Below are 14,873 nucleotides of genomic sequence, written 5' to 3'. Positions count from 1 at the left end.
GGCCCTATGCAGGTGCAAAATATGGGCCACACCTCAGAACCTGTTATACAGGCATTCCATGAACACTGCCAGGAATGCATGGATTATGCAATCTCAAATAAAACCAAGACACAGTGCCATACACGCAGGCATCTGGCATGGTGGACCCCAGCCATTACCAAACCATGCAAGAGAATGAGGAAGCTACTACATGATAGAGCAAACCTAAAAAGGGAAGTAATCTCTGATCAGTAGTATGGCAATAAAATATGTCCACTCATACAATCCACTAAGGCCAGCTACAACAAGTTGAATCTGTGAATCTTGAGGCAATGTTACACCTGCCCCATGTACACAGACAACCCTCACCCCCCCAAGAAATACAAATATATGTGAGAGATGCAACCATTCATCCAAACTGAGCTCTCTCAACTCAGTACTGTCAAAACTAGTCAGGAGGAGAAGGTAACCACACACACCACAAACCCAGTCTCACATAGACCTATCACAACTGCAAACCAAAGACATAAACACAGAAAAACATTCCCGGAGGCTCTAATTACAAACACACCACATCAACAGAGGCCTCCAAAGCAGACACCCAAGCAACCACTACCTCCAAACATAGCACATGCAACACATAGTACACAAAGCTGGTGTGCCAAACAGTCACAGGCCAGAAGGAGAAACAACATGCCTGATACAGTTGTAATAGGTGACTCCATAGTCAGACACACTGCTGTCCCACTCACCAGACTGAACAAGGGAAAGGGTACAGTAAGCTGCCTGTAGACTGCTACAATACACCACATAACAGAAGTACGCAGGTCACCCCAAAGCAAGTACAAATATGATGCAGTCATTGTCCATGCTGGTGTGAATGACCTGAGATGTACCTCCCCGGACTACATGAAAAGAGACATAGATGAGCTCTCCAATTATGTAGTCCAGGCCGGTATGACACTGACCTTGTGCAGCATCCTACCCTCACCAAGAATGATGCCACAGTACAAACACAGAATGATCAGCTTTAACAAGTGGCACAATTACTGGTGCCATTTCAAGGGGATCCAATGTCTGTCTGCTTGGGATGTCATGCTTGACAAGCCACACTGCTGTGCCAGGGATGGCTTGCACCTGTTACCCCTGGGCGTCTGGATATTGGCTAAGGCTCTTGCCACCTCCATAGAGCCTTTTGTAGGCAGGGCTGAAAAGACTAACCCACCTCCCTAGAAAACATAAGTGGAAAGAAACATAAGGGTAATGCTGCCCAATGCCAGACGTGTAAACCTCAACATGCATGCTCGAGGCCTCCCCAGTATGGAGAACATCGATGTCCATGCAGTGACAGAAACCTGCAGCAAGGCTCCTGACAGCACACCAGCACTACCAGGTTATACCTCATATCATGCGTTATGGCCCCAAAACCTGGACCAAACATAAAAGGAGGGGGAGTATCCATATTCAGCACAGATACCCACACGTCCAGGTAACTGACAATGCACGAAGCATCGGAGACCACCCATGTGCAACTAACCGTAGGCAAAACTGCTGTACAGTCTGTAGCTTGCTACAGACCACACTCTCACACACAGGAACCCCACTCAGCCATCCTGAAGACACTGGACAGTATGAATGTCTCACCAAATACCAAACAAGGTACTCACAAATTACCACATAGGTGGTAATCCATTATGTATGGAAGGAGTAATCAGGGACCTAGGGACACAAGTGGACAGTAACCTGTCATGTGACACTCACATTGCCAACGTAGCTAGGAAGACTGTCTATATTGGCCACCTTATCACGAAAGGATTCACATCTACGTCAACAGAGGTCATTATGCCCCTATACTGTTCTCTTATCAGACCCATAATTTAGTACAATGCCTCATTTGGGATGTACCTTACCCGACACCTGCAGCAGTTAGAAAGACCTCAAAGGTACCTCACCAAGAGGATAAAGGGTCTCAAATATATGTCATATGCTGCCTGGCTGTAGACACCCCAGCTGTATGCAGTCACATACTGCCTATGCAGAGGCGTTGTATGCCTGTTGTACAAGGCCATGTCCAACACAGGATTAATGGACATGCTCCACCCCAGAAAACCCAAATCCATTGGAGCTGTGAGAGTGAGAGATGTCAACCTCATCACATAATGAAATAGGATGTGCTGGAGGGACAGATACATAACCCAGTGGCTCCCTACACCCTGGAACGGAATCCCACTCCATGTTAGGCAGAGACCCTCACTGACTCTCTTCAACAGGAGTCTTGCCAAGTGGATGGGTGATCGTAGATGTACACTGGGGGTCTTCACTGTGTCACGTCCAGACAGAGGCACAGTGAAGTAAATCCTAAATGGCCATAATATTCACATAGCAAGGGGTGGCGAAAGCCACACACACTCTGGCTAGGCTTATAAATGCCCTAGGGCGGATAGCCTAGTATGAACCTATGAACCTATGAAGATACAAATTGTACAGGACACTAAGGATAATCACAAGGCTTTCTTAACTGATGGTAGGAGCCTTGTTGGGAATTCACAGATATGCTCTGAATCACTCAAATATTACAAACAACATACCAAACACACACACATATTGCCAACATCCAACCTGACAGGTGCAGTGCAAACCCCCCCCCCCCCAAAATGCCAAATATCTATCCCAGCAGAGTGCTGGCCCCCTGACATTGCAGATGCTGAGGTAACAGCCAGCATCTACAAAGTAAAACACACAGCATCAATGGTACGAGATGGTGTCCTGGGCTGAGTCCAACATGGACTCCAAGAAGAATGGAACGCCAAATAACACTACTGCTCAATGTCAGCCTTACCACAGGATATGTACCCAAACAGCAGTGTACAACAACAGTGGTCCTTCTCCACAAAGGTGTTGCCTGAATGGATACTGCAAACTACCACCCCAGAATCCTGACAAGCTTGGTCTGCAAAGCTATGGAAAGGATCAGCATGTACCTCAGACATAAAGATATTGGGGACCTACTGACACTGGACCCTACCCAGTGTGGCTTTCTTAAGTGCAGATCCTGCCCTTTAAACATGTTTGACTCATTTGAAACAGTCATTAAGGTCATTGATGAGGGGAATGTGGTCCACACAGCCTAGCTGGACCTTGCAAAAGGCTTCCATACAATACCCCACATGTTCATTATAGATAAGCTCACCAGCTTAAATATAAACCCCTATGTCAGTAGAGGGGTTGCAAACCAGACCAAGGACAGAACTGACATGGTCAGAAATGCTGCAGCCATGTCAGACTACAAACCAGATACAACTGGCATCCCACAAGGCTCGGTCCTGGGACCTCCCTTGTTTGGTATATATGTCCCATAGGTAAAGGCCAACATGGAAGGACTGTGCCTGAACAAGTTTGCAGAGGACTACAAACTGGCCACCATATCTGACCCTCCAGCTGACACAAGCATCCCACAAAAGGGCCACATAGAAACAGACAACTGGTGCCATAGCCATGTCAGCAAGCTAATTGCAGAAAAGTGTATAGTCAACCCCTGTAGATATACAGTAAGTGCCCACCAATTACCACATAGGTGTTTACCCATTAAGTACTTAAGATGTAATAAGAGACCTGGGGACACAAGTTGATAGATATCTTGCATTGGACAAGCATGTGGCTGTAGTGGTTACAGAAACATACCATATACCCACTTAATCATGAAGGTAGTCAAATCTAGGTCAGGGGAGGTCATTGTGGCTCTGCAGTCATCCTTCATCAGTGTCACAATTGACTACAATGGCCCCTGTGGGATGTACCTCAGCAGACACCTCCATCAACTGGAAAGACCCCAAAAGTACCTCACCAGAAGTATCAAAGAGCATGAACAGATGCCATGTGTTGCCTGATTAAACAAACTGCAGCTCCACACACTGCCATACTGCCCGCCCAGAGGCAAGCTGTGCCTGATGTATAAAGCCATGTCCAAGCTGGAATCAATGAACATGCTGCACCTTGTACAATCTGAATGGCAGTGAGCTATGCACATGAGAGACCTGAACCCCAGCACTGACATACATAGGACAAGCTGTACTGAATGATCCATAACACAGAAGCCACCCCACTCTTGAGTAAACTCCCAGTACAGGTTAGCCAGAGAGTCACTCATCGACTCTCCTCAAGAGGAATCTTGATGAGTGGATGGGAGATGGTAGGTTTACTCTGGGTATCACTGTTATGTCACGGGTAGACGGAGGCACAGTATACTAACCATGACATATGTCATGGCAAACTCAGTTACAATGTGTCGAAGGACAAACACACTCTCTGACTAGCATTAGAAATGGCCTAGGGCACATCGCTAGTGTTTGCCAATGTCCACCTATGTTGTGGAATACACTACCAATGTTGGACAAGCCTGGTTTAAGTAGTCCATATCTGAACATAATGCAACATGGTCATATGTGCACAACTGGCCCCTAACCAGTCCGTTGTGCTCACTATGAAAATTTAAAGCAGTGATAGGACTAAAGCCCAGGATACTGTCCACCACAGTGAAAGTACTGAACCAGTACACTATATGGTACTACAGTGTTAGGTCAGTATGAAAGGATGTTGACAACTGTATGCAAAGTATCCCATGCAAACCCTGCAGGCACAGTATAATCCCTGTTGTGTTCAGACACAAAGCAGTTGGCCAGTAAGTACACAACATGACACCCAACACACAACCATAAACGTGAGATATTGTTGAAGTTCACACTCATCCACAAATGTGGTGGATGCAGAGTTCAACATATGAAAAGCTCTCACTGGGCATGCTCGCACACTTTGATAAATGAGACATATGTCAGACAACATGCCATGGAAAGCCTGAACTGGGCATGCTCACACACTTAGGCCATATCTCAGTTTAGCAGTTGGCCACACATATCTGGTATTTGTACGTGTTATTCCAGGAACCAACCACATTACAGCAATCTGCCCAGTGCACACAGTTAAATGACTACAGAGACATAAGTGATATAGTGGATCCCTCTCATATTCAAATATCTTCCACAGATACACAAGTTGTTCATAGAAACAGGGAAGGCTATGGCAATAAAGACCTGCAAACAGTCTATCAGCAACAAATATTGTGCATCTGACAATTAAACATATGGGTGTAGAGGTCAATACTAGGCTGTTTGCCCGAGGGAATGAAAGCTTAGCCAGAGTGTGCTTGGCATCTGCCTCCCCAGTACAGTAGACTACTGTGCCACTGTAAAGTAGGTCACATAAGGCACCGTTTGAGGCTAGTGTGCTGTGCCTCCATCAAGCAGGGACACAGTGGAGATCCCAGGGGTTGAATTTGCTATGCCACATCCATGTTGTTGGTGTGTGCTGGAAGAGGGTTGGCGAGGACCTCTAACAGTAAGTGGGCATCAATAACAGACTGAGGGGAGCCTTATCTGCAGTGTCTGGACAATTTCACTGTCAACACTTTGTCATGATGATTATGAGGGATTGAAGTGTCGTGCCAGTACTGTTCAGAGATGTCCTCCCTCTGTGGGCTACTGCTCTGCAATGTATTAGCTCACTCCGTCTGTTGGACAGCTCATATATGGCTGGTGTACACCTGACAGGTGTCCTGTTATGGAGGAGTCATGGGTATATTTGGGATAGCATGATCAATGCAAACCTTCCACATGCTCATAGAATGCAATTGTCAAGGATTATGCAGAGTGGCCTGTATACTCCCCCAGCATGGGTCCTTTGAAGTCTTCCACCCCAGTCTTCACAAGTGCAAAGTCTGCTTTTGATAAATACACTTCATTTGCAGTGACAACCTTGTCTGGGGGTGGGCTGGGATATGGATGTCCAGGGAAAGGTGGGTATGGTCAGATATCAACAATGGTGGTCTACCTCGGGTGTGGAACAGTGAGTACCCATGTTGCAGATGGTCAGGTGCAATATGAATTCCCCCTTGTGGCTGTGGTGAGTGGTCCTGCCATAGCACATGGACTCACAAATTGTAGTGGCTGTAGGGTAATGTTGTAGAGGCCTGAGTAGTTCCCACACACAATATACCTGTACAGTTCCACCTCATGGCTGCCATACACCGGTGTTTGTGGACAGCCACAGACTGTACCTGCCAGGTCATACAGATCAGTGTCTCTGGCCACGGACATGGTACCTGTGCCTTGCAGGGGTGCTACGGACCGTATCTGGTACCAATCCAGACTGGGTACTGTCATCAGAAGCAGGTGTTCATTGACTGGACACAGATCCCTGTTGGGCCTGTCCAGAGCCACGTGCACGTGGTCTCCTGGGGCGGTCTGATGACAGCACAGACCCAGCATTGCTGGGGCTGCTGATACTATGGGGGTGGCCGCGGCCCTGTTGTCATCCGCGATGACTGCCAGCTGCTGCTGTTGCTGGCATACGCCCATGTCAATGCCTCAACCGTCCACCATTGCCCTGGCTCATGGACATGTAGTTGTGGAACTGATCTAATATGTCCCCACAACGTCTGTCTATGACATCGGTGAAATTACGGATGGCAGCCGCAATGTCACGCATACTGTCACTCTTGGCTGTGCGACATGCTGTCAGCTCCCTCAGACCCTGTCTGGTGTACCGTTCCATACGTGACTGTGCCTGCATGACAGCCCGAAACATAGCTGAGGTTGTAAGACCTCTGTGGGCACATCTGACAGGGGCAGTACGCCCACGGATGCTCCCATGAGAACCCCTGGACATCTGTCTGTGTGGTACCATCTCAGGGCCATGCCCATGGCTGCTGTGTGGGGAAGCATGTGCCACAGATACCACATTACCCTAGTCAATGCCCACTGTATCCTGTCCATCACCTAGGGACATTGGTGACAAAGGATGTATTGGCAGGATGACTGTGCACATTGATGGGGTTGACAGCTGTGTACTGTCAATTGGCTGACCAATGATGGACCCTGGCACACCTTCCTGTGCCATTACACAGATGTCATCATTATCAGTACCCATGGCACCTGATTCAGGTTCCCTGCTGCATGACACCAGAGCAGCACCAGAACCTGTTGGAGGGAAACAGGAAACACAGTTTACAATGTCTACACAATGTTACCAGTGATGCACACATGCACACATGCACAGGTGCACACATGCACACGTGCACAGGTGCACACATGCACAGGTGCACACATGCACACATGCACACATGCACAGGTGCACACATACACACATGCACACATGCACAGGTGCACACATGCACACATGCACATGTGCACACATGCACACATGCACAGGTGCACACATGCACAGGTGCACACTTGCACACAGTTGCACACTTGCACACAGTTGCACACTTGCACACTACTCAGTATGCAAGATATCAACACACAGACACAGACACACCTGCATGCATACACAGAGCACTACTGATTGAGCATAATATTACTATTACTATCAAGACTATTAAAGGTATTGTTAATACACACTCACCAGCATGGATAGGCTGCATTGCTGTTACACAGGAGGGACCTGCAGAAGTGAGGAAATTAATGTCAGTGGGCACAACTGTGCCATTGTTACTGAGTATGATACAGGTCAGTAGTACAACAGTTGCCTTTCACAGGTCAGCTGCTGATAATGAGAATATCACACTTGCACATTAAATACTATGATGACAGCTACAAACCAAGGACACACCTCACACATGCATTAACTACCAGTGTACACAACAGTCAACTATACATATGGCATATTACCTGCACGCTCGTAGTCATGGTGTTGTGTGGCTCCAGCCTCCATCATAATGCAGGTCTGCTGCTGTTGTTGTTGTTGATGGGCTGGAGCCACAACACTTAGGAGTAGTCCCTCCAGTCTGGTGAGTGGGGGATGTGTAGCCACCTCACCACCTGTGGCAACCTGTTGCCTGTGGATATCCGAGGCATGCTGACGGACATTTCTGATTAAATCACTGCAGTGATGTCGTACCTGCTCATATGTCCTATTATGCATGCCTATGTCATTTACCCGATGGACCAGGTCTTGCCACAGTGCAGCCCTCTCCTGCTGATTCTGGCTGGTGCGGGAAAAGAGTATTGCATAATCCCGCACCAGGCTCTGGTGTATTTCCTCATCCTAAGCTGCAGAGTATGCCGGATTGCGCTGGTGAGCCATGGTCCTGAAAAAGGAAATAAAATGATATCAGCAAAATATGTCAGCAGAATTTGGCACACATACTACACATGCTACTCGACTGTTGTGATACAACATATCTCCCATATATAGCATCTGTCTGTCTATTGGTGGATACACATGTAAATGGCCAGGTATCAGTGCTCAGCCAACAACTGTGCAACAGTACCTGGCACACTCCATACGACATACTACCAAACCCCAGCAGTCAGCACACTGATTCAGGTCCAAAGCACCTCCTCACTCTGGGGGTTTGTATCGAGGTACTGTATGGGGTACATCATCAACTATTGTGATCTGACCACAAACTAATCGCCCTGGATATACATATCCCACCTCCACCACCAGCACAAACGACTACAGTGAATAACATTTCAAACGCAAACTTTACACTTCTTAAGACTGAGATGGTATCCTTTAAGCCCACTGGGCCAGTGGAAGCCACAACCCACAATGCTGACTCCTTCACAAATGATTTCTACGGACATCTCCGAGAATGCATGGATCATGCAATCCCATATAAGACCAAGACACTCTCCACAAAGGGAAAGCATCCTGTCTGGTGGATCCCAGCCATAAACAGATTGTATAACAAAAGATGGAAGCTACTGCAAGACAGAGCATAATTCCATAAAGGGAAGGCATGTCTGATCAGCACCAGTAAAGAGCTATGTTCTCTCATACAAATATCCATGGGCAACTTTGAGAGGGAAATCACCGGGGACACTACAGATAACCACAAGGCCTTCTTCAGTTATGTTAGAAACCTGGTCAGAAACCCTCCAATATGCTCACAGTTAGTACACAACAACAAATAATTCACTGAACCTACAGATATTGGCAACATTGTGGCAGACAGGTTCAGTGCAATTTTCCCCCCTCCCTCTCCCCCAAATGAAGACATACTTATCCCAGCTGAATGTAACCTCCCTGTCATCACAGATGTCCAGGTGACAGCTGCACTCAGAAAAGCAAAAAACACAGCATCAATGGGACCTGATGGTATCCCCGGTTGCATGCTACATGAACTACAAGAGGAGCTAAACCCGCATATAGAAGTGCTATGTAACACCAGCCTGACTACAGGATATGTACCTGTACACTGGCGTACAGCAGCAGTGGTTCCACTCCACAAAGGAGGCACCTCTACATACCAATACAATACAACACAATACAATAAAATACAATACAATACAATACAATATGCTATTGCCCCTGGGACTACAGCAGCATACTGTTCTGCTACCCTGACCATTGTGACACATGTGATGTGATGGTATGTGCTTCTGTCAAACAGTTACACAGGGTGACTCATATGGCATATTACCTATCTGACTAACATTCAGCAGGGGTATGTGTGACATGTACTCATCGGGAGTCTTGCTTCTTAACGGTGTGTGGTTTATTGCAGGGTATGTCTTATCTGTGGGTAGGAACTTGTACCTCCGCCATGTGCTCTCTACTGTGGTGTCAAGGACGACACACAGCAGTCATTTAGGTTGTGGTTGGTGTGAGGTGTTACTATGGTTGTTGGACATCTGTCATGGGTGTGACTTAAGTATGTAAATCCAGGAGTGGTAACCTCTATGTGGGTAGTATGTGTGCACTCTGTGGTGTTGTCAGTCACTGTGCATTGGTAATGTGTTTGAGTGCATTGTCACAGTGTCGTACATGTCACTGTGTCCTTCTCCATATCTGTAGCTGTCATGTGAGGTACATACCATGGCAGCCATTGTGTGGTGTGGTGGGGTACACTGACCTACATGTCCATAGCTGACACACCATGTCTGCTGATACATACCATGTACAGGTATTCAAGGAATAGTGTGCCACTGTGACTATCATTGGGGGGACTATTGTACACATTTATGACCCTGTTCACCCCTGACACATGCAGTGGTGGGCAGCCAATCACAAATGTGGTGGTTACTGGTGTAGGTGATTTGAAATGGGGTATGGTACTCCAGTTACTCACTGGTGTTCACTCCATGCCTTTGTCACCAGGCACCTGTTGCAATACATCTGTACACATGTGCCTCACTCAGAATATATATATATATATATATATATATATATATATATATATATATATGTATATATATATATATATATATATATATATATATATATATATATATATATATATATATATATATATATATATATATATATATATGTCTATATATATATATATATATATATATATATATATATATGTATATGTCTGTATACATATGCACATATATATATATCGATGCACATATATGTATATAGATACAGACCAATGACACATATGGAGGGATCACAGTATGTAGACTTTTAAAGTATTACTTTACATTACCTGTGTTTGTCACAGCTGCTTGCATTGCCTTTTGTATCGGTGTCCTGCTGCTGCTCCAGTTGACAGATGTCAGCTTTCTAGTAGGTTTTATTAAGTGTTTTTGTTTGTGTATTTTTTTCTCTCTCTCTCTCTCTCTCCCCCTACTTCCAGAGGGTGCAATGAAAGTATTGCATGTGTGGACTGGGAGTACAGCATGCTTTTGTAGGTATCTGCATATGTCCATGTGATGGCCTCTGCACCAATTGTTAGCCAGCATTTGCTAATTGCACGCAGCCAGTTGTGTACTGATTGCAGTTCTCACTGTGATTTCAGGACAGTGCTATAAAAAGGTATGTGAGATAGGCGTAGCCCTTTCAGAGTTTAAGGGCAGGGACCATGCTGGTATGCTGTGGACACTGTTCTGTGAGTGTAAAGGTTAGTATCTCTCATATTTCCGGCTGTGTTGTAGATTAACATTTCTCCATTCATTTCTCCTGTTTCCTGTACTAAGTGTGTATGTACACTGACACCTAAGACTACTACTACTGTTAATGTGGGTGGGTGTGCTTTCCTGTGGGACATGTGGTGTAACTGGTATATAGCAGTGGCTCTTGCACTTTGTTGCTATGGCTTCAATATTTGCCCTTTACATTCACTACTTGTATGCCTGCTAGGTGTCTTGACTGTAGTGTGTTGCTGTGGCTTTCCTATTTTCCATGTACATTCACACCTTGGAATGCTTGCTATATCTGCTAGGGTGTTACTGCATGCAGTGTGGTCTGGCCATGGTGTGGGCCTTGACATCTATTAGGGTATTTGAGTATGCTGCTGAGCAGACCCCAGAGACTCTCAGGTGCATCTTTTATCTGCCTCATGGAATGGTACATATCAGTGGGGTACACCCATTAAATTGTCTGGTATTCTGCAGTTGTGACTGTGGGTTAGCATGAGCATATGTATTACTACACTATTTCTGCCGTGCAAGTGGTGCATACTTTCAGTACTTCATAGTTACCATTGCATGTGTTGTAACACCTTTCTGCCTACTGTTTGTACATTTCACAGGGAGTCTGTGGGTCATCCCTGTAACTCAGTCACTGTTGCTATGTCTAGGCTCTTAACTATTCAAATATGGCAGTGTCAGACCTCTCAAGTGTACAGATATTTGCAGGATGTCCACATTTTTGCCTCATATTTTGGTCCATATCTCATAAACAGCTTTTTCTGGCAAATCACTCAGAGCTCAAGTCAGACTATAGTGACAAACATTCCAGTTTCAGACTTCATACCCTTCCAAACATCCAACATAATGCAAAACCTGTTACTCTCTCAACTGTCTAAGTTTGTTGGAGCAATATTTGAAATGTGTCCCTGTTTTTGGGCCTTTGCTCCACATTTGTTATTACTTAGTCCGGATGTGTTGTTGTAAGAGGTTGTGGGGTATGGGCAGTGATTATCCTGCTGTGAGTATGTGTGTGGCTTGCAAGGTGCTACAGTGACATTATTACCAACTAGCTACCAACTAGCATGGCTGTTTCTGTTCACACACTACTATTATAGAAATCCACTACATTTGACATAAATATACATGACATGCTTTGTGTACTACACATCCTATATTCCCTTTACATTCATTCCTACTATTGCATGATATATTTATTGTAGCACAATGTTCTTATATAGCAGTCATGGCTTAGTGGTAAGTCATGCAGACTACTGTTTCCAAGGTCCTTGGTTTGGGACTGGCAGTGGGATTTTATTTTGCTTTTGAGCAGACTACAGGCCTTGACATTCAGAGTGACTAAGGCACTTTTAAGCAGTTGTAACCGGGTTAGCACTGGTTTGCGCAGAGCTCACGCATGCGCACTGGTGTTCAGCTCCGCACATACCTGCTTACAACTGCTTAAAAGTGCTTACTCTTGTGCACACCTGCGCTAATTTCTATGAAAGAAATGAAAATGGGGAGACAGGAAAGTGGTGAAAAAGGGGTCACAAAGAGGGTAGGACAGTAGGGAAACAAGCTCGGGTTTTGCAGGAGGGATGTAGGTAAGGCTCATAGCTGCCCATTTCTTCATCAGCAACAGCTGTGCATATGTTTGTAATTTGGTGTGACATTTGAAACCTTCCACCCCTGAGAGAGGTATAAGGACAACAATAATACTTGTTGTACAGCCAATTGTAATTGACAGTTTCCATGTCCAGCAGACATGTGTGCAAAATGGGCAGCTATGTATGGGGCATAATTTTTTGTGGGTACAGAGTGCCCTTTTTTTTTTCAGGTGAGAGTGGTATGTCAGGTACAGGAAGTCGGTATAGCTGGGGAGGTAGGTTGGGTAGGTTAACAGACAAGACAAACAAGACACATACAGGGGCGGTGTATGACACATGTGGGGGGGTTACACAATTGACGGGGATGGATGTTTGGATATCTCGAGCCCATGAGCCCACAGATGGCAACAGTGGAACTGAGATCCCCACCCATGGGCAGTTGCCACTGTGCCTTCACTGCCCAGGACAGGGCTGTGCTGGGGGCTGTGTAGGCCGGGCAGCAGGCACACCCGTTAGTTGTGCCACCCGTGCCTCAAGCTGGCATAGGGGCCCAAGAACAGCATCCCGGATCTCCCTACGCACCACAGTCCGGACATTACAGAGGGTGAGTGGATGTTCTCCTCCGGCCACACTTGCAGAGGGGGGACAAGCCCCATCCCCTGCAGCACTTCCACCCGCAGGTGGCACAGGGCCACCGGAGGAGGGTCCGGCCTGGGCACTACTGCCAGGTGCACTCGCCAGCTGAGGAGGGAGAGGTGGGTCCGCTGGAACCCGCCTTCCCTGTCGTCCTATGTTTTGCATTATGTTATGACAGTTTGGGTTAGTAACGTACAATACCATTCACAATTAGTTGTAACAGCATGCATTAGTATTCCCATTAACCAAACACCCATATATTCAAACCATTGAACAGCAAGCATAACACATGCATAATTTGAACAGTAATACACAATCCAACAGCATGCAGGGTTGATTGATGGCAACAGGCCATCAGGTTTGGATGTATGAACAGGGCAGATGCATCAACGTACATGCAAATATGTATGAACCAACAGGACAAATGTCCAGGGGTGTTAATTGTGATTGCACATACCAATTTCACGTGGAATGGATTATATGTGGTTATAGGGTAGGGTGAAGAAAATTTAATTAACAACTTCAAATACAAATACATATGCTGTACATTTCTAATAGCTGCAGATATATACACACTACAGTTCTGCCTACAGTTTCCTATGTGATAACTACTTCAGGTTGGTGATAGGAATGTTACTGCTACATCAATATACATTTTCATTTTTATTCATACACATTCATATCTGGCTCTGTTCAGCTACATCATCCTGCTACATTTGCTTTATATAGCTATATACAACTGTGGATGTTTGGTATTTCAGACAACCATACTATCTGCATATTGCAGACTGAGAGCAACATATCCAGATTTTGGGACACACATTCCAGCTTCGGTACCGTTTTCAACACATGTTACTGTTTGGTTCTACCTGTCACATTCATTTCATTCTGTACTGACTGCAGTATACTTTATTCAGGAGTTATTACTACTTTATTGGTGGATTCATACCTCTTTCTCACACTCTCTCACTTGTTTTATTTTTACAATTCAGGATGGTACTTAATTCTAGGCTTTATTGACATGTTTTACCTGTAGTTATAACAATCCTTTCCAACAGTCTCACTTCTGTCATGTTTCTGTATTTCAACAGGGATATATTTCACACGTGTTTTACTCAGCTTCTGCAGCTGTACTTTTCAGCCTGCTGCAGGTTATGTACTATTATATTACAGGTGGGACATCTTTATTTCAGACTTGTTTCATTTTTATGTTTGGATTACAGGCTGCATCACACTTTTGTAATCAAGCAATACTTGCAAACCCTCTTACACTGTTACTTGCACATTTTATTAATTAGTGACTACACTGCACTCTTTTGCTGTCATACTTATATATTTATTTACAGTTACAGGGAGAGAATTACTGATGTGCCTGGTGGTGCAACCATGCCAGCCTATCGCCATAGGCTCGATGGTTCGCAGAACGTTCACCTGAAGCTGTAATATAAATAAAGTAATATTGGAATACACATCTCCATAATATCAGCTAGGTTAATTTCTTACATAAATAATTACATGTAACTTACTCAGTAGTGGGGCGTTGGGCATTTTCCGGGCCTCCTGGATCCAACGGTTCAGTTGGTCCTGCTTCCGTCTCTTCAGGTCCGCATGGTGGTGACGGACCTGCTCACCAGTCCTTGGTATCCCTGTGGCACTGGTGAGATCATGAGCCAACCAGTCCCACGCCTCAGCCCTATATGCTCCCCAAAGGACCTGGCCCTGCATGAGTTGG

Source organism: Protopterus annectens, chromosome 2.part1, assembly GCF_019279795.1.
Source record: "Protopterus annectens isolate FY-2018-M chromosome 2.part1, PAN1.0, whole genome shotgun sequence".
NCBI lineage: Eukaryota > Metazoa > Chordata > Ceratodontiformes > Protopteridae > Protopterus > Protopterus annectens.
This window is presented reverse-complemented; position numbering follows the sequence as displayed.